The sequence below is a fragment of the Oxyura jamaicensis genome, chromosome 20 (assembly GCF_011077185.1).
Source record: "Oxyura jamaicensis isolate SHBP4307 breed ruddy duck chromosome 20, BPBGC_Ojam_1.0, whole genome shotgun sequence".
Classification (NCBI taxonomy): Eukaryota; Metazoa; Chordata; class Aves; order Anseriformes; family Anatidae; genus Oxyura; species Oxyura jamaicensis.
This window is the reverse complement of record NC_048912.1, coordinates 6,685,650-6,705,730: the sequence shown is the minus strand read 5'-3', so window position 1 is coordinate 6,705,730 and position 20,081 is coordinate 6,685,650. Positions and strand designations below refer to the sequence as shown.

Below are 20,081 nucleotides of genomic sequence, written 5' to 3'. Positions count from 1 at the left end.
GTATTATAAGGCTTGTATGCAGCAATGAATTATTTAAATTATTCAAATACATTCCTAGGGTAGTTCATCGAGTAACAAGCTCAACAAACCATTTCTTCCTGCATTCCAAACCAATTTCTTCTCAGAAAGCAATTCCATTTAAAAAACAAGTGATGCACACTGAGGAACAGTAAATCAACTTTTACTACTCAGGAGAAAGTCCCATATGTCACTGTGGACAACTCAATGAAAAACTTCTGTTTAGTGCAGATAATCCATCAGAAAGATCAGAAGTGTTTAGAAAAGCATTAGGAATGGACTGAGCAATAATCCCAAACCTTATAATGCCTCTGTAGCAGTGAGTGGTGTATTCTCATCCGAGTGCTCTGTTCAGGTATGGTCTCACGACTGAACAGATACAAAAAGCAAAACTGGTTTTGAGAAGGGTGAAGTGCTGCCTAAAGGCATAATGAGATTCATGTGAGAGAACAGATGAGATTAGGACCGCTTTGCTAAGGGGATTTTACAAAGAGGGGGAAGGGAGGAATTGCAAAAGCAGTGTAAGAGCGCAGTGCCAACCACCTCCAGAAACCCCGAGGGTAGCTGACTTTCCAGGGTGTCAGAAGGAGTTGAGAGCACACAGCTGCTCCAGGAGTGTGGTGTCACTTACCCGTCATTTCTCTGGGCTCCTGAGGTGAGCACAGAAGGTGTTCCCCCTGTTGGTTACGTCAGATGCCCTTTCTAGCTCATGTTCCTCTCTCAGCTTGTTTATCGCTGCTTTTATTTCATTGACTTCAGCGTTTTGTTGTTGTTGTTGTTGTTGTTGTTTTTTTGACTTGGCTCCACAGTGCTATCCATCTGCTCAGCTTCAACTTTACTGCCTATAATAGGCCAAAAAAAACCCAACTCTAATAAAATACTTTACTGCCTATAATAGGCCAAAAAAAACCCAACTCTAATAAAATACTCACAGTCTTGGAGCATGTGAATACAATAAATGCATTAAGCTGCTCAAATGCAATTTATTTGTGAAAAAAATAATAATCAAAAAACAGATTCCTGAATAGAAAATCCCCTAAAGGTGGTTATATTTTCAGTTCCTTCATTGGGCCACATTCTAAGATGTCCATGTGAATCCAGATCCATTTAGTTAGATTGGTATTAATACCCAGCACCAAAATACAGAATCCCGTGCACTGAGAAATGCAATCAGATACAGACAAACTTATGTATGTATGTCCCACAGTCAGATCTACACTCCTAAATGCAACCCCACACCTGTACACATTAAATTCTGTTACACTGGAAGCTAACACATAATTTAGAAACCACAAGCTTTAAAGAAATTCCAAAGGAATTTGCTTTCACAGTGTAGAGGAAGGAACAGTTCTACATGCATCTCTTTGTGTCCTGCAATGATTCTGTACGTGCACATACTATCACACCTAATTCCAGGGAGGCTCCGAGCACACAGCAATGGCAAACAGCTGTGAGAAAATATTACTGTTTTCACAAAATGGTCCTCATGTGATTTCCTCCTTATGTTGCCATGAAGAAAGCCCGATTTTTGCAATTTTCTCTACAACATTTCTAGAACAAAGTAGAATCTATCATTCATTTTATTATTTTTCAGGAAATATTTTTTCCTATTTTTAATTTATTTCTTAAATTATATAGCTATGTAGTAACACCTCTATTTCTTGCTCTGATATTCTCCTGCGAGGAGAGGCTGGGAGAGCTGGGACTATTCAGCCTGAAGCAGAGGAGGCTCAGGGGGATCTCATCAAACGTATCGAATCAATACCTGAAGGGAGTGTGCAAGGAAGCCAGAGCCAGGCTGTTTTTGGTGCCCAGTGCCAGGACAAGAGGCAGTGGGCACAAAGTGGAACACAGGAGGTTCCCTCCAAACACCAGGAAGCAAAGCCGTGCTGTGTGGGTGACAGAGCACCGGCACAGGCTGCCCAGAGAAGTTGTGGAGTCTTCTCCATGGAGATCTTCTAAACGTGCCTGCACGTGGCACTGGGCACCCTGCTCAGGGTGTCCCTGCTTGAGCAGGGCTTGGATCAGGTGGACCCAGGGGTCCCTTCCAACCTCAACCTTTCTGTGGTTCTGGAATAATATCAGACAAACAGACCACTCTAAAAAACAGAATGAGAAGACAGTCAGTGGCCAACAGGCATAGTATATGCAATTTACACAATGTACTCCTTCAGATATGGTGATCTCTGTAAAAAAAATATTTATTCCAAAATGAAAAGCTAAAGACAAAGAAATATAGCCTCCATTAGAACATGGTTTTCAGGTCAATTCCTGCCTTCTGACAAATCAATACAGAACATGAAATCCATTGTGAAGAGACTTGGGCTTTCAAGCCCTCATTAACCACATTGCGATGCTGATTTCAATTAAAAAAAAAAAAAAAAAAGTAATGAAAAAAAGATAAATTTTCTGTGCCTATCTGTGTAAGAGAGAGATGGAAAGGATCCATGCAGTTGTGGCTCCAGCTGGGATTCTGCTCCTTCATACTCCGACATAAATTACAATTGACCTAACTCATCTTTATTACTGAAAAGCTATTACGACTGTAGGAGAACTTTCTCCTGCAGATGAAGATTGAGGCTCTAGTATGACTTTGATCATAAGTCCTATCTTCACTTTCTGTATCCAGTTACTCCATTCTCAATGACACGTAATGTTAAGAATGAACGCTTCAGACTTTCTTCCCCCAGAAAACCTGTAAAAACTGGAATTTTGAATGCTATGGATTATATTTTTTTTCTATTTTAATTTATAAACAACAACCAGCCAATCAGTATAAAACTAATGAGAATGGTGTAACAAGTCTGAAGTTGCACTGAAGGTGATTAGTGGTAGTTTTATACATTCCCAGCTCCCACATTAGGAATGTCTGGCTTACCAAGAGAATCAGTTAAGTCCCAACTTCTTCAGTACAGGAAAACATTGTTGAGTGAAGCGAAGAAACAATACTGAAGATGAGTGAGATGTAAATGAGTGAGACGAGAAAATGTTGAAAGTGAGCTAAAAGCCAAAAGCATCCCTGGTGTTATTTCAGGGAAGTTAATGGATTGACAGCAAGGGTAAATTTGAGACTTGGAATCAATGTACAGATGGTTAAAAGGTTCTACCTTAACCAGTAATTGGCTTGCCTGACCTACACCCTACAAAGTTATGCAACAGGTTTCTGTACTAATGAAAGCTGCCTTCTGTTGGCTTCTGTTTTCATTTGACCCTTCAGAGGAGCCATTCAGGGCCTGCCATTGTCAAAGTAAAATGTAATTCTAAGCACAAAGCTTTGGGTGTATCAGCAGATGGTCACCTTATCCCTGAATGTCAGTTCACCAGGTCATATGCAGCAAGCTTTCACAATAAAATTTAATGGAGATGACCATACGGATGTAGAACAAAATGGTTTGAAACAGGCAAAAAGCAAACAAGGAATGTGTCTAAACTGTGCAGTTTTGAACAGCTGAAAACAAAATAGCTTTTGACTTGTTCTTAATAGTCTTGTTCAATTGTCGGAACTAAAGAAAAATTCCCTCTGGCAGTTTAATATATGTAGCACTAGCAATATCACATTCTCAGCTTATAGAAACATCAATTTTTTCTTATTCACTCTGGCATTCTTCAGATGATAGCATTAAGCTGTGTACTGATACACTCTACAAATTCCAAAGACTAAGGAATTTTCACTCTTCAGCTTCTCAGAATTAAGCTTTGGACAAAACAATCAATACAAACTTAAAGAAGAAAAATGGCAACCCGATCACAAGGTCTACTGCTAAAGCAGATAGGAGGTCAGCTAACAAGTGTACCACGCACACTGTGAGATCAGATCTGCACCAGTACAGTCACTCTGTAGAAGAGTTCACCAATACACATAGTTTTTAGGTGGTACAAAACCACGTAACAGTGATGGCACCCTCTGTGAAATCCTCATTTTTCAGGAGCCAAATTGATATCCTCAATCATATACATCAGAACATGCACGCATTTCCTGTAGATGAGTCCTGACAAAAGAGTATGTGGAAAATGGATGTGCCTACCTCCTTGCCAATCACCAGCTATAGCAAGGTGGGTATTTCAGGCAAAAGCACCGAACTGTATATGATTAACCACCACCAAGTATGTTCCTGTATTGATCATAGGCAGCACAGACCAGAGAAGAGGATCATGATTTCAACTCATCTTGGAAAACTGGAGAAATAACCAAGAGACACAATGAAAATAGACCATAGTCATACAGAACATGTAGGACAAATCAACTGTACAGAGATAAGAAAGGGGAAGACAGATCTGTTTACAAAGGATGTGGGCTTTGAAGTGAATTACCAGCCAACATGCATGAACAATGTCACACTTCTGAAGAAAAACGTAATCATAGTATTGGGTTGCTTAAAGGCTAGTACTAGCTGCAAGATAGGCAAAATAATCTATCATTTGGCTTAAAGAGTTGGGCTTCTTATTTTTGTTTCTTTAATTCAAATATGATACTTGCACAGTCCCTACCATGGACACCCGTAAACATGCACAAAGATTCTTTATACCAGTATTTGTCAAAACCTCTGTCCCACAGGAGATTAGCTATAGAGGTGCCAAGTAACATGATAACAATAGTGCTGTAGCAGGAAGGTTGTGCTGTTTTAATGCAGCCTCAGATAAAATGCATAATCTGTGTGCAAACAACTCATCCTTGCCAAGTACGAGACTTCCAGCAAGGTACATCTGACAACTGATAGTGAGATACATTTATGGTTCCATCCAGAACCAGATGGCATTGTCCACTTTCTCAAACCACCATCTCTTGACTCAACCAATCCATCACCTGTCTTTATTTCACAGCTACCTCATGCATAAATGCTTCTTTTAGCATTTTGAGATACTACCTGCACAGAGATTAATAAGGTGCATGGAAAATGTGAGAAAAATATTCAACAGCCACTAACTCATCTCTAGACCTATGGATATAAACTGAAAACTACCACGGAGAGATAATGATGCATTTGGTAGCCATGGCTGGAAGCTTGATCCACAACAATTTGAGATAAAATGGTAGACCCTACTTAGGTTTCATGATTCAGTGAGATTTTAACATGTAAAACTCTTTCAAATCTTCTTTGTTTGCTGAAGTTTTTCATAAGCCTATAAATGAGATTTATTTGTTACAACTGAAATATGTCAGAAAAAGAGAATCAATGGCCTTAGCTTGGGAAAAACCTCTTGATGTTGAAATTCTAAAATAAGATAGTTCTTTGAAATGCCCTTCTATTAACTGCTTTCCTCAGAGAAGTCTAAGGCATATTCATTAGCCTCAAATTAAATTGACCATGGTATGATTTGCATCATATAACATAATGTGACAGTAGTGAAACCCCAATATGACATAAAAGACACACACAGAAAAATCAATTTTAAGAATTTTCAATTTAAAAAGTAGCCTGCAAACCTGCAAAGTCCCATAAGCAAAGAGAAAAAGGATTACAGCTGGCAGTGCTTTCAATGACTTCATTTACATGTGAAAGAGCTCAACTTCTAGTTAATTATACTGCAGACACAACCCTGAAAATCCAGGGTATGGATATTCATTTCTCATTAGAAAGCTCCTGCTTTTCTCACTCTCTTTCTCTATTTTATTTTTTTAATTATTCACCTCACCATTGTGCACAGATCTAGAAAAAACAGCCCATTAGAATATACCAAAAGTATGACAAATGTTGATACCAAAATTGCCTTGGTATGGGTGTTTTATTCATTCCAAGTCTATACAGATGAATACTCTGCTTATCTTTTCTTCTGCTAGATGCTCCCATGATTCCCCTAAGCTTACTAGCTGTTAATAAAAGAACCTTTTAATTCATAATTTACATAGAAATGAATATGAATTTAAGAAATCTACACATATTTGGGAAAAAAAATCCTTGGTCATGCACTCCTTTCTTTAAAATTCTTCCGATCTCCTTCTCCCATCTCCGTTACCATTCAGGTTACGAACAAAGGAATTAAGCCGTAACCGAGCTCATATTCTCATACTCCATATCAGCAAGATTCCCTCTGTCACAGCCTCCAGAACAGTTGTGTTTCTCAGTGGTATTATTCTGGAACTGTTCGCTAAAGCAAGCAGTTTAAAACAATCTTTCTGCTTGTCTTTCTCCTCCTCTATATCATGTTACACTAGACACACACAGTGGTTTTACGGGCTTTTAAAAACCATATTGGGAAATCAAACTTTACAAATCCAGATTTGTGGGAGTGCGTGAGTGTGTATAATGTGCACAAATCTGGAAAAAAGGGAAGACGTTGCTGCTCTTGGTTGACTATTAACTCCCCCCATAGCAAAGGTCCCAACAACATATGATGGGTCTGCTGCTGTGCTGGTCCAGCTGCCATCTTCCACAAACACAACAAATGTGTGAGGCTGGCACTGGATCTCCTTTGGGCTTGTTATAGGAGCTACCTGGTTGCAGTCAACGAAGTCTGTGAGAACCCACAAGAATTTCTCTTCTCTTTCCTTCCCCTAATGAACCTGAAAGATACATCATCAGTCAACAGAAATGTAACATCAGAAATACCGGGGGGATTGGCATTTTGTTAGACTGTTTAATAGATCTTCCACAGCATGGTTGCATTTGTCAAGAAATAACCACTAATGCAGAGCTACCAGCAGGCAACATCGTGCAACTTCAAGGTCCTTCCCACCTTTCTGAAGCACTGCGTAGGCTTCCAGCACAACTTGGGCAATGTTAGGAATACGCACTGCTGGTTGTCTCACAGGCTGCCACACTGATAAAAACCTGCACAGAAAATCTGTGCCTATGGAAGCCCAATTTATTTACAAGGTGCCTCCTGTGAGGGCTTTTGGATGGCAGCATCATAACCACCAAATGCAGACTCTGCACATACAAATTGCTTTTAGTCCAAAACTTGCCTGCTAGAGCTTCATGCAACTTTTTTTTTTCCTCTTGTAAAAAGTACAAGTGGTCCAGAAAACAGGCTAAGTATTCTCATATGTCTCTACTGACCAGTTTCCCAGATGATGACTTTTTGTCTAAACTTGATGTGTATTGTTTAAAAACAGTTGAACAGGGCGTTTTGTTGTTGTTTGTTTTCCAACTTTGTTCTATACATCTTTTCTTTCCTGGACTTCACTTTTACAGGGTTTAAAAACGGAGCTATTAAACAGTCTATATTCAGCTAGATGCATCAACTCTAGGTGTATCCACAGCAAACCTCAGCTGAATTTAATAGCTCTGTTAAAAATGATAGAACGGAACTAATATTCACTACTATATTTTTATATACTACTATATTTTTTCCTAAATTATATATGCATTTTCTGTTTGTTCTCCTAGGCACCCAAATCCGCCTGTTCTCCCTGCCAACTTAACAGCTTTTCTTGCTTCAAAATCAACTGAGACACTGATCCAAATTTATTGATCCGGAGCATGGAGTCTGACACTCTTCACGGCTCTGTTCTAATCGTACCTGCTGCAGGATGATAGGACACACGTATACATGTTTACCCTCAACCTTACATCTGACGGGGAAGGAACTCTGGCAGCTGCAAATTACTTGAAGTGCTATTTAACCTTTTCTGGTATTGACATCATTTCCTTTGGGAGTGAAACAGAGCCTGTCATAGGTTATAGCTTTTACTCAGCACAGTCGATCTCATTTAGTCTGGCAAAGGTTCTTCTTTGGCAATTAATTCCATGTTTTATTCATCCCAGAATTCTTTAAAGCTGCAAATCAAAATGCCACTCTATGCATTGCTAACCACATTATGAAGCACCAGTATTGCTAATAAAGGTGCTTTTTGCATAGCAATCAGATTGCCTCTTTTCAGAGAAAATGAATTTAGCTCCGTATTTATCTCACTAATTGCATTCATAGCATTACAGACAAAGTATCACCCACCTCAGATTTACATTATGCAAAACCTAATCTCTTAAGTTCCTAAACCAAAAGTAAGCCATACGTTCCCTCCCGAGACGCAGAAAACACATTGTTTGAACTGTCAAACCATATGAATTAGATTTATCAGGAAAAAAGCTTAGATACCATAAATGATAAGAAAATAATCACTTCAGAGTATGTGCATGCTGTAAATTCACTGCTTAGGAGAAAAGCACGACAGCTGACCACGCACATGTTGCTGAATTTATGTCTCCCTGGTAATTATAAAAGCAAAGAGGCAATTTCTTACTTGAGTCCAGTTAAAATCGAGAAATAACGTAACATTCAAATGGAAAGCAGTGAGAGCTCTTAGAGCAATGCCTCCTTCATGCCCCCAGGGCTCCATTAAGTTTATGGGTAAAGTCAGTCAGTTTTCATTGTCTCACTGCAAGCTTGAAAACTGAAAATCTTCCTTAAAGAGGTATATAAATGTCTGTCCCAACTAGCAGGAAAACTATGATACACTGAGACTTACAATTCAGGGGCCAGAATCTGCTGCTCTTATTTAAGCCCAACTCTCTCTTCATGCTGAAGCTTAGAAAAGGTCTACAGCGTACAGTGTACTTTATTGTAGTTACCTATTGCCACGGGTTTTTAAGTACTGCTTTGTACTGTAATTAGTGTTCCACCTCCTACTCTATTAGCTCCATCATTGTGTAAAGCACTCTTCACAAATTTCTACAACAGAACAGATTGAGAGAGTGCATTAGAGACAATGTTTTCAAACTACGAATTCTTTTCCATTTGTAATTCTTCGTCAGGGTCCCTGCTCAGTGGAATGACTCACAGGGTTGGTGCATTATTATGCCGCAGACTTTACTTCAAGACAAGTGCCGGTGACTGAGACTTTTGAGATGAAACTTTGTCACACCAGAAGCAAGGCAGATCATTTGTAAAGTCTGATTGCAGCTCCTTGTGAAGACCTTTGGACTGACACGTGTCTGTCTGGTCATACCCTGCTTCAAATGTGAGAGACTGGAATATCAAGGAGAATCTAGCGCTTTGGGTATCTGCCTACACTGAAGCCAAAGCAGTAAAACTGGTCTGTGCTCAGGCACAAAAAGAGGAATACCGATGCTAAGGTTACAAAGCCAAAAGATCCTAAGAATGGCAGCAAAGGTCAGACAAAGGCCCAGCTATCCCAGCACCGTGCCTCTGGCTGTGCTCAGCAGCAAAGGCTGACTGAAGGTTACTGGGAAACCTCAGAACACCAGTTTACTGTTTATAGACTTCTTGACAGCTGCTATCTTGGTATTTAGTAGCTTTCAGTGGATTTTTCTTTCAACATTTTCTCCATTCCTTTTTAATCCTAGGGTAATTTTGCCTCCAAGTATCTTGCAGCAAGGAGGACAGATTACTTAAATTTGCATATACAAATGAGATTTTCTTCTGTGTAAATACACAAACGTCTTTCACAAAGGTTTAAAAATGTAGCATCCATTATTGTCATTGCAAATGTCATTAGTTTCTGTGGCACTTGCCAAAACAGAGAACCCTACAAGCACTAACGAATTTACCTTGAAATATCTCGGGTAGGTAGAAAATGCTATCTTACTTCTTTATTACAGCATAAGGAAACTATTTGCCTCAATATGTCACGACATGGGTAGTCTGTGGCAAACCCAAGAGCAGAATCTAGGTCATCACTTCTCAGCCTGTTCTCTAAAGCACAAGATAAGGAAGAAAGAGCACAAGAAACTACACAGTAAGAAAAGATCAATACTGAAGAGCTTTTAAAAGCTTAAGAATAAATTCAGATCTGAACAGAGCTAATGAAGCTGAAAAGAGGTGTACTCATTCTCCTTATTTTTTTCAGTATTTGTACTTGTTCCTGTTCTCCACAGCTTCTATCTTTGCAGGTGAAATATCTAACAGGGGCAGTGTTTTCTGCTCTTATAAATATCTCTATTTTACTCTGTACTAACTTCTTTCATAATATGACTCCCTTTTCGAGTAAACCACATTGCTTTTGCTTCAGTATTGGCTAAATGTATTTTTGGAAGACTTCTGCTTGTGGAATATTCCACCCATGGAGGCCTACTGGTTGGAATGCTTTGCAGATGGTCCTCTGTGGAACAGGAACAAGTCCATGCCTTCTGAAATGCAATAAACAGCTGTAATAACCCCTTACAAACCAATGAAGAAACACCACATATACTTCATTTATCTCATCTGCCTGAAAAGCCAAAAGAAAAAAAAAGTTGCAAATACTGGACACTGAATCTGATAAGCTAATTCTTGGAAGTATTTTATATGTGATCCATTCTGCCTCCAGAGCTTTTGCTGGGGAGGAGGCCCTGTTTGCTGTGTACCTCCTTTCACAGTAAACCAGAAGTGTGAAAAAAAAGGGGGTGCTACTCCTCCTAAACCAAATTTGTGATGTCTGTTCTTGCCTCTAGTTTATGACTAATTTTCAACAACTCTTCAGAAAGGCTGCACCGTGCCTCACTATAATGGAAGTGCTTTGCGATCTTATGGATCAATATGACACAGCATACATTCCCCATCCCACAGCGTTATGCACAGAAAGGCAGAAATTGGCATACTCAGAAAAGGGAGGAACTGCCTGAGTATCAGTTCTGAAGAGAAATGCCAGAAGAGCTTTTAGACCAAGGCCAATATTATCTCTAATGGGCCAAGAATGTATAATATTCACAGTTAAAGCAGAAAAAGTTTTGAGTGGTGGAAAATTCCCTTTCTCTTAAATGTAACATCTCCTTTCTGTGATGCACCGTGCTATAAGTTATGCCAGAGGATCTCAGTGTAGAAGGGGGAGCTAGCACTCTGTATGGTTTCAAGGCAAGCAGCAGCCGGCAGCGTTTTAGAATTTTCTCAAGAACAGCACACTCATCTGACATTACTAAAAACTGGCCCTGATAAAACTAAACAGCTTATAAAAGGATTAATAACAACTTGTCCTGATGATTAAGAGTCCACCATCCACCATTTTTTTCAGAGATGAAATGTATGAGTTTAATATGAAGTTAGGAGCTTTAATGACTTCTTCATGAATACTTCATTTGCATTAGTTTACTAACTTTGTAATAAAAATAAAAAATATTTTAAAACCCCCTTAAACTACTCATTTAGCTGTTGTAACGCAGATCACAGAGGCAACTGACTTTATAAAGCTCAATAGGCAAACTATAGGCGAAAAAAAGTAATTTTCTACATGACAGAAGCTGCTGTATGAAGCCACTAATTCAAAGGTGATGTTATCACTACAGTTTAATCCTTCTCGTATGAACTACCTAAATATTTTAATAGCTTATCTACCAAACCCTATGTTTTCCCTTTCACAATTTTTTAAAAATCCTTGTAAATAATAAATGAACGTTTCATGTAAATGCAGTTCAGTCTAGCTTTGGGAAAATGAAACAAAAATGCATCTGCAAACACTGTCTATTACTTTAAAGAATAAAAGCTGCACACTGAGAAGATTTTATTATTCATGTATAAGATCATGCAACAGTTATGAATGTTTACAAACACTCTGAAAACAGCAAAAGCTGTTCAATAAACTTCAAAGCTCAAACAGACTAATTTGCATCTTAGATGACCGATTACAAATTGTGTAGACAAACTGTAACCAAAAGATAAAATTCTTGGAAGTAAACTACACAGGAATGAGTCATGAGTTCATGATCTGCTTTCAAAAGCAGAAAAAGGGGTAATTTTTTCAGGAAGATGGTTCACTGGAAGAGTTCACACAGCTCCAATTTGCTAACAACTTGCTTGAATCATTCTGAGCTCTACAGGACTCGCTGCTCTTGCGGGCTGACCGGCCTCTGTGGTTAACTACCGGAGTTCCAGTGGCATGACTAGAGGAGTGCAGCTATAAAGCATGTCAGAAAGCCAGAGCCCACCGACATAACTGTAGATAGCATGTGGGCATTGGTGCCACAACTTGGTCCTGTAACTTTTCTGGTACAGCTTCATATAGCCCACTACATGAAATACCACCACGTTCAGCAACAGTTTGAAAATAAGTATTCTGTGTCTTCAGAAACACACCATCTTGTATACACACAAGTCTTATATCCATTTTCAAGTGTATTCTGTATTCTCAATATTGTGTACATCTTTCTGTGACTGTAAGTGAAAAAGGTCAAACAGGTAAGTGTTCTAGCAATCTGAATCAGTATTTTTTTGTGGAGAACAAGCTGACAGCACTTGAGAATGCAGTTCTGGTTTGTCATTAATTCCCTGTTTTAAATATCGTGTTTGCTAGTGCTATCAACAACTGTGATACGGAATTCTGGTCAATGCTGCTGGGCATCCAGCTGCCTTTCAAGAATGTATCAAGTGTAGAAGTCACAACGAACTTTAAGAAAGCTTCAAAAGACTGTAAAACATAAGGTTCAGGCATGAACCTCATTAACATTACCTTCTGTTAGGTTTCAGTGTGTTTGATTCAAATTTTAATGAGTAAGCAAAGCCTCTGGATAATCTTAAAAGGATACAAATTACAAAGGCTGGCTATAACGAAATAATCACCAGCTGAAAGAAAACTCCCCTCCTTTCCTCAACAATGTTCACGTGTATTTCATGGGTATAACACACACATACACCAGGTTAAGACTGTATTCAAAAAGTAGGAAATGCCAGCAAAAGTTTCTTTTTAGTTCAATACTTGTCCCTTTCGTTCTTCTCCTTTTTCATTTATTTATTTGACAGCCTGACAGCCCAAACTCTTTATTTCCTAATTACACTCCTCATTTATCCTGAGCAATATGAATCTAATTTTCTAGTGATGCTGAGAGGAGATGCATAGACTATAGGTCTGTAAAAGCACTGCAGTTTGCTGCCCACCTTCATACCAGTCTGTAACTTAGCAAGATCCCTGCTTCACCTGTTCAGATGATGCTGTCCCCCCAAAAGCCCATGTTCTGAGTATAGCCAACACTCTAATCTGAGGCTGGGCTAAGAGGGGAGGCTGGAGAATGTCAAGATCTCTCTCTCTTTCCAAGGATACTTCCCACCACCTCCTCTTTCTCTGAACCTAACTTCAGATGATGTCACTTTGGGCAGGCGTCCCCTCCAGCAAAAAAAAAAAAACAAAGACACTACCCTTAGCAAGAAAAAAACCACAGCAGATTAACTTCAAAACATTGACTGTAACTCTACGTGTTGTCTCATCTGAATGGATTTTGAAACTGAGAAAATATAATCTTTAACAGATATTGCTGGCAACATCACTGAAAGTTAAACAGAGACCTAAACGTGTCTGCTCGAGGGCAGATAAAAGGCATATAGCCTCCCACCTCTTCATGTTAGTCAACTAAACGTACATTTTGACAGATACCTAAAGGCCTGCTCAGTGACTATCGCTTACTTGCAAAAGGAGAAATTTAATACTGCAGCAAGCCTGGCTCAGAAGCTTATTTCCACATAGTACAGATATTACACTGCTGATTTCGAAGAGTTAATCTCTAGTATTCCTCAACTACTTTCATCTAGGAATATACAGGATAAAGATACTTGCTCCCTTTTCAGTTTAGAATCTTTTGCTTCTTCATATCCCCCCACACAGGCACGTGACTGTCACTTTCAACAGCCAGATGCAGAACAAAGCTCCCTCAAACGCATCAGTGCAATGCCAAATGCCTCATCAGTGTTCAGCAAGTAATAAATGAGATACTAATAATTAAAAAAGTAATCTGCCGGTAACTTCCTAGTGAATCTTGCTTATAATTTTCTCCCATGAGAGAGAATAATACCGGATTCAAAATCAGACGTGTAGATGAAGAGGTGAATTTTGGTGAGGGAGTCTGTACCCAGAGAATTAAACTTGGTGTAATAAAATCATTTTGAAGGTTTACTACGGTTTTACTAGATTTTTACTATGCTTTTACTAGGGCAAATAACATTTACAACATAATCAATCCAATAGACGTAAAGAATTGGTACTATGCTGTTATTAAAATACAAAACTTTCAACTATTTTTTCAGTACTCACAAGCTACTTTTAAATTACTTTCATTTTGGATACGGACCCTGCTGGGATAACCACAGTGATTAAAGAACCACTCTAGCACAAGCCAGCCTGAGGGAATTAAGGCCTGCGCGGACACAGTAGGTTCAGAGCTCACTCTGTAATGGCATGCATCAGCGTAACAAATCTCATGACAAAGAAGAGAGGAAAACCAGATGTGGGCAGAAAACCACAGCCTGCAACTATCCCACCCCCCACACCTGCTGCTGCTCTGTTTTGTCTTTCCTGTCCCCCTTACCAGCAAAATTTGACTTTCTCCTTGCCTCTCCTACCAGGTTTCCAGCCCCATTCCCTGGTACAACGCATGATACCAGAAGCTCGTATCTGTCCATCGGGCTGAGATTCTTCTGTTCTCAGAAACTGAATAGAGAGAAAGAAAACAGGAGGCTGAGCTGCTCATGCTACAACTTGAGAGCCACGACTGAGCCCTCTGCTCTGCAAAACCAGTGCTCTTCTGCAGCCAGCTAAGGTTAGCTCTGCCACTCAGACGGCAGCCCTGCTCTGGGGTCTTCCAGACATAACCCTGCTGGTGGCGTAGGATGGGATGAGTACCACGCACATCTCCCTTTGAATCTTAGGAACACGCACACACACAGGTACGTGGAAACTATTTCCACAGACATTGATTCTATTGAGATCTGAATTCTGCACCTTCAAGTTTCTGTGTTATGAAAGAGCCTTTAGGCACGACACAATCGATATTCATTCCACATGTCCCCTGCAATTCAGGGAACAAGCAGCAAAGCCCAGGGACTGTACTGAGACTACACAGATCAGGAATAAACTCACATAACTCTATCTACATTGAATTTTCCTTACATGTATGGGGAATTTTGAATCGCAGCCTTAAGACAACTTCTGGAGATCTTCTTCAGGAACAGAGAAACAAATATTTCCAGGTAACTTAATCGAGACCACGTCACTAGATAATATTAGCTGTATGATATGCAACAGATAAAAAAATCCCTAAAAAAGTTTGCAACATGCATTGTATTTCTGTGCTAGAGCCTTACAAATAATCGCTGAGGAATCCACTATTTTCACTGCAAAGTATTTCTGCCCAGTTTCTGCTGTGCTTTTGACTCCTATAACACTGATACAATGAAAGGAGTGCTGCAGCACTTGAGGAGGCATCAGCCACAGCACCTTGCGCAGCCTGGGGAAGCTGCATGATGCTAAGGCATTACATGCTGCTCATAAAGGAAGTCTTACTGGGAAATTTTTGCAGGATGAGGCACAAAGAGTCAGAACAGGCTATTTCACAGTTTCTCCACCTTTTAAAGTCTGAAGAGATGTTATTGTTAATTTTATCTAACAAAACATGAAGTGTGTTGCTGGGCAAAGAACAGAGAGGGAACAGAGCCCCCCGTCTGGACACAAACACTGCTGGTGTCACAGCAATCTCTGGACTTGCCTGGATGCCAACATGCCTCAACAAGCACAGAGAAAAACAAATTGAACTAATCCAGTCTTTTTTTTTTGGACCTCCTTATTAGGTAAGCAACACAACTGTAAAACTACTTACATCTCTTCTCTAATATCCTGTCACATAAGGGAAAGGATGATATGCACCAGCAATTCCAGATCAATACAGGGTTTGTTTATCACTGATGGAGCAGAGCTTTTCTCTCCCTAACGTCTGATGACTGTGGTTAATTTTCTAATCAGACGTGCATTTTCTCTCTATGTTTCACTAAAGACAATTGCTTGGATGCAGTGAGGCATAACAGATCAGTCATTTTTGCCGTGCCATTTTCGATGTTACTGCAGTGACTCTGAATCCAGTGAGCGCCTTGCACAGCTGATGCCTATCCAGTTTCATGCAAGTTTTGCATTCTTGCAGTTCTAATGCAGAGCCAGATGGTTCAATCAATAAGCACCTGCCAGGTGGATCCTGCTCACGGAGCTGGGGAGAATGCCAGCATTCTTGACAGCATGGCTGTTGTACCATCTCCATCTCTAGGCTTGAAATTTATCAGAGGTGAGAATGATCAGAACTACACGTGAAGTCTGCACGCAAGCATTTTTGGCATTGCACAACCACTACAGGAAAAACAGCCAGGCTGAAAGCTTGAATTATGCTCTTGCTCTTTCCCCTCTTGCCTCCCCTTGCCAACTTTTTCTTCATATCCTTTCAAAAACCTGGCATCATAACAGAATGTAAAAAAGTGGAAAGAATGATGTTCAGATTCCCTTGGATGTAATTCTTTCGTTGACCCAGTCCACGGTGAGGCAGCAGCCAGCAAGTTTGCCCTTGGGGTTAACAAACAGAGAAACAGCCTCACATCACCTTATTACCTTTTCTTTCTTCCTCTGTTCTTTTTAATAAATTAAAGTTTGATTTATCTTTCCTTTAGGTGTTTGTAGGGATTTGGATTGTGAGAAATCCGAATTAGTGGAGGTTTATTTGCTGATTCAATTCAACCTGTGCCCTTCCATTTCAGCACAGGGGAGCGTCATGAATTGAAAGTTAAAAATACATGATTTGAAAGTTCTGGTCCACATTTGAAAAAAAAAAAAAAAGTAATCACTGCCAGATTGTTCTCTAGAATATAGAGCTATAAGATATGTCTAGAGATTACTAGCTCACTACCCTGTAATTATCTGTATTGAACAGGAACTAGATTGTTTTCTTCCATTGCTTAAGTAAGTTAGACCTAAGACAGACCGTAGCAACACAGAAGTCAGACACTAACTTGGGCTGACCTCTACACCACTCTCCTGCTCCCCTGGGTCGGCAGGGGATGTGCTGGCCCTCAAAATAACCTAATAAATTTTACCGGCTGTTCTAATTTCTGGCAGCTGGAGGTTCAGTCTACCCTTCAGGCCCCTGAAGTATCTCCTGCAGTGGGAGGAGAAGAAGGACTAGTGAGAGGTCAGCTCAGCTCACTTTGTAACAGCTGAGAAACACATCAGTTGTCCGAAGTCTTGGTAGGTTGTTTTGGTTTGCTGTAGTTTTGCCATTTTAATGCATGATTGCATGGCTCCAGCTGCACAAACGGATCTGGGAAACACAGGGTAAGGCTGAGAACTATACTATTTCAACAGACTGTTCTCAACAAGATTTTGGTAAGGAACTCAACTTCTCCATGGCCTAGTCTATGCACAGATGCTCTTTTTTGGTCACAATGTCAGCTATCAATAACAGTAACACTGGTGACAAGCTCGGCAGAACCTCCCCTGTAGCATCCTTTTACTGCTTAGGTGAAGTACTTAGGACCCAGATGAAAAAAAGTTTGCAGCTGTTTGTATATAAGCTACACTGTAATGAATATCACTGAGGTGTTATGATGTATTTATCACTTGGTCAGAAATCAATTTTCTTTCTTTTTCTTCTTCCTTCAGCCTACCTCAAGAAGCAGCTACAGTGCCTAAAAGCTGCTTCTGTTGAAGCTGACGTTAGGCGTGATTCATTAGTCATCCTGACAGGGCAGGAACAACACAATTCATCTCAAGCACCTCAAATCCTCTAGAAGACAAAAGGCAAGTAATGGATACTGCACTGATAATAAATTTGAGATTTGCAAGCGGAGCCAGTAAGAGATGAGACCAGAGTTCTGCATTACTTAGGTTTTCCCACCATTTACCAGCATCCACAACTGGTTCAAATTAGGTACCCAGTTTAGATACTCAAGTATGAGTAGAAGCTGGTCTTTCTGGGATCACACAAGAAAAAAAAAAAGACTTATTAAAATTCAGAGGACAAATTTCTGCATGCTTTGGGGACCTGCCAAAATAAGCTGAGTACAATCCAAAATTTCAGTGTAGTTTGCTTCTCATAGATATTTCTCTACAAAGAAGAACCTACCTCCTCAGAGAGGGGTTCTTGGAAACACCTCTGCTAAATAGCTCCACAGAAACAGTTCTACAGCTGGGAAAGGCTTCCCTGCCATCAGCCTGCTCTCCTTCAGAGGGTTCATTTTTTGCTGGCAAACATGGTCCGCTACAATAAACCTCCTCACTCTCTTACACACACAAGCAAAGAACACAGAGTAAATCTCACAATTAGATACACTTTTCGTTATCTGTAATAAGCAATGGATGGCATGACTAAAACATTTGTTTAGAATTTGCTGCAAGCAGACTTTGGTATTTATGAAGTTGTTGGTAATACATAACTTTGTTCATAAATATATTACAGCCTGGCAGGGTTTGAAACACTATTGCTTTTTAATTGATTTTGTCTATTTGGCTCTTTGTGGAACTGCCAGCAAGTTATATGGTCAGTTATTGCAAGCTGTAAAAAAGTCGCTAGCCTCTTTTTCTTAACTCTCTATATGCAGCTTGCCAAGGAACTGGGATAAACAACCACATGTATGCTTGAAGGCACAATCAAAAATAAAAAGTAAAATCTGAGCGCAGTTGAACTGAGAGCATTTGAATAAATATCCATGAATACAGCTTTACAGTATCTACCCAGCTTCACTTTTTTTCTATTTTTTCCCCCTAAGGACTAATGAGAGGCCTGTGTTCCTGCAGTATAACACAGGAGACATCAGTTCTGCTCTCTGTCAGAAACTGTATCTTCCTCCTGCCAACCTAACATGTAACCATTTCAAAGACTTTGAGCCCAGACTTCTCCCTGTAGCTCTAAAAGCAGGATGAAAGTAAGAAGCACAAAGTCTGCTACCTGCAATAAATTGAAGTGCAACCTGTGCACGGACGCTGCTTGTGCAAGGCCTCCCAGACCAGCCCAGCCAGCCAACACTGGCCATCTTGTTTCCACCAAGAGGCCATATGCTCTAACACATCGGGATGTTCCACCCCAAAATATGCTTTTGGCTGGAGCTGTCCCTTCACTACAAACATATTAGCTCCCTAATGTTTATGTATCTGCTTGACAACTCTCGAGGCATGAGGCTGGCATTCTGCCAACCAAAATTTTCTGGTTTGCCCTTAACACAAACAGTTGCTTTGAAGTGCTCCAGGTTCATTGAATGAACAAATAACTTGTTTATGTAAAATATTCTGGGAAAATTTCCATAAGCTTTCACTATATAATTGCAGCTTGCCTTCAGATTCATACAGTACATCATCAGGTCCAGTTTCATATGCACAGAAGCTCTCCTGTATGGCACAACCTTAGAACAATGTTCATTCTCAAAGATAGAGCTGAGTGAGTAGGAGAAGTTGAGGCAAATAAAGCAAGCTGTCTTAAACCAGAATGTTAAAATCTAAATACCTGACTTTAAACACTTAAATTCGTATTTGCATACCAGATAAATATTATTTTTTAGAAGTAACTAGACTTTTAGAGTCGTCAATGACTCTCTGTTAATACTGAACAATCTCAGTTTTCCAGTCAATGGGGCTTGGAAGTAAAAAACAACTTGAATTTTATCTGAATGCCTCACTGTGAGGTTAACCTCCTAAATCTGGGGGTGTCAGTACTTCAAATAAAAAGATCAAACTTCTTAGAAGTTTCGGAGAAGCCAGTCTTCTGTTCAGTTAAGGTTCACCACCTTTCCAGGCCAGGTATTCTGCTGAAACAATGCCAAATGTCCTCCTCCAACTTCTACTGAAAGCAAAACTCCCACTTAAGTGTAGTCCTCAGACAAGGAGACGAAACACAGGCTTCCTGTTTGTCTTCTTCAATGATGTGGCTTTCCTGGCAAATGTCATACTGGTAAACCAGTTTATCTTGCAGTACGTAACATTGATTCTTAATAAGAAAGCAATAAAAATGGAGTAAATACCATGCTGGAATATCCATAGATATATTTCCTGTGTTACATCAGACATGGCTAACATACAGTCAGGGTATCAAATACAGTCCATTGAGGCAATCAGTGTAACCTGACTCTCCCTTGGGGCTGCTTTTTCAAGGATTACTCCTCAGCTGCAGGCTGAAGAAATCTTTTGGCTGCAGACACCTGCATCTGGCAGCTCTCTACTGTGGACATTATTTGCACCTTGTGCAACTGTGCTGCACGGTGCCTATCAGGTTGTTCCAGAAAACAAGAAACCAATTGTACGCTGCATTCAGTAGGCGCATTCATATGAGTGGGGTAGGAAGGGTATGAAGCATGATGCAAAATCCTACTCACAGCTGGAGAAAATGTGCCTCTGAATGTGCCTCTGGTCTAGACTTAAATATCCACCAGTAATGGCTTTAATCTAAGGTGTACATTGTTCC

General features: G+C 39.9%; 1 long non-coding RNA gene across 1 annotated transcript in view; it reads right to left on the bottom strand.

Moving 5' to 3' along the window:
- Window positions 1-654: 654 nt before the first annotated feature.
- The window catches only part of LOC118176906, a 105,169-nt gene continuing 85,742 nt past the window's right edge, over window positions 655-20,081 (bottom strand). Inside the window, exon 3 of the long non-coding RNA XR_004755564.1 lies at window positions 655-860. This is a non-coding gene — a long non-coding RNA (uncharacterized LOC118176906). The remainder of the gene's footprint in view (window positions 861-20,081) is intronic.